Raw genomic sequence first — 1,531 nt, 5'->3', positions numbered from 1 at the left:
TTTTTTTTTTTTTTTTTTTTTTTTGAGACTCCACTTAAATGTGTGCAAATGAGTGGGACGCACAAAGACTACACCTTGTCATCTAACCTCAGAAAGGGAGGGGGTGATGATTCAGTTAATCATAAATCTTCAATTATTCAATCAGTCATGATTTGCTTTATGAAGCAAATAAAGACCCTGAACACAGAAGTAGTTAGGGCTTCTTGGATTGGTGAGAACATGTTCTTTCTGAGGGTTGTGCCTCCCTGGGGATATAATGGAAGCCTCACACCCCAGATCCCTTCTAGTTCGACTCTGTTTGTCTCTTCATTTGTATCCTTTCTGGTTATACTGGATGAATAACTATAAGTATTCTGTGAATTCTGCGAACCTTTTCAAGGAATTAACAAATCCATAGGGATGAACCAGCAGGGTAAGTCTGAAGGACTGAATCCTTTGAACTTGAAACTCAGATGCAGCTCTGGGTGGCTAGGATAAGAGAAGGGCTGCATGAGGCAGCTGGTCTGGAGAGAAGGGTCAGGCAAGTCAGAAATTAGAGGCTAGGTATCCCCAGCTTATAGTCAGTAACCCCTGGTTTAGCACCAAGGTGGGGGAGTTGGGAATGAAAGAGAGTGGTGCTTGGAGTGGCTGGTTGGCAACAAGAATCAGAAGTAGGCAAGTAAGAACAGGATTCATTTCCAGGTGAGAACTGGATTCATGCAGATCTTTATCACGCAGTTAGCAATAAAAGTGGGATTTTTCCAACATGTCTCTTGTTTAGTGCACTAATGAAAAATGAGTGCACCAAATGAATGAAAAATCATGGAACTGGATAAATGTTTTGATCTTACACTAAGAATCACTACTCAAAAGAAATGGTCAGACAATTAAAGGTTCGAATCAGTAAACTGTCTACCAATTTGGTCCACTTAGATAAATTTTTCTGACCAACATTTGGGGCTGACTTATGGTGGTGTAGGCCCTAGGGATGGCCTCAGGGCCTTGGGCAGTCAGCTGCCACACCCAAGGCTGGCAGGTCAAACCCACCAGCTGTTCCCCGCCAGGTAGCTGGGCCGTCTCTGGCAACCCATAGGGGTTGCTATGAGTTGGGTCCGACTGGATGGCACATAACAACAACAATGGTGGTGTAGTGCCTAAGGCATTTGACTGCTAACCAGAAGGTTGGTGATTCAAACCCACCAGCCACTCCACAGAAGGAAGACTGGGTAATCTATGTCCCTAAAGATTTACCATCCCAGAAGCCCAAAGGGGTTGCTATGTGTCAGAATCCACTTGATGGCAATAAGTTTTGTTTTGTTTTGTTTTGTTTTAATACTTTGGTGGCACTGTGCTTGGCTGCTGAGAGGTTGGCAATTTGAACTCACAACCTGTTCCACAGGAGAAAGACATGCCAGTCTATTTCTGTAAAGATTTACAGCCTTGGCAAAACTAACCACTAACTTTATGTGGAAAGGAAAGATACCCTAGATAAGTAAAGCACTACTGTGGTAGTTATATTTGTGTGTCAACTTGGCTAGGCCTGGTTGAGTGG

Source organism: Orycteropus afer, unplaced genomic scaffold, assembly GCF_000298275.1.
Source record: "Orycteropus afer afer isolate SDZICR_OR568_19922 unplaced genomic scaffold, OryAfe1.0 scaffold00013, whole genome shotgun sequence".
NCBI classification, from domain to species: domain Eukaryota; kingdom Metazoa; phylum Chordata; class Mammalia; order Tubulidentata; family Orycteropodidae; genus Orycteropus; species Orycteropus afer.
The sequence above is the reverse complement of the archived record's forward strand: the minus strand, read 5'-3'. Positions refer to the sequence as shown.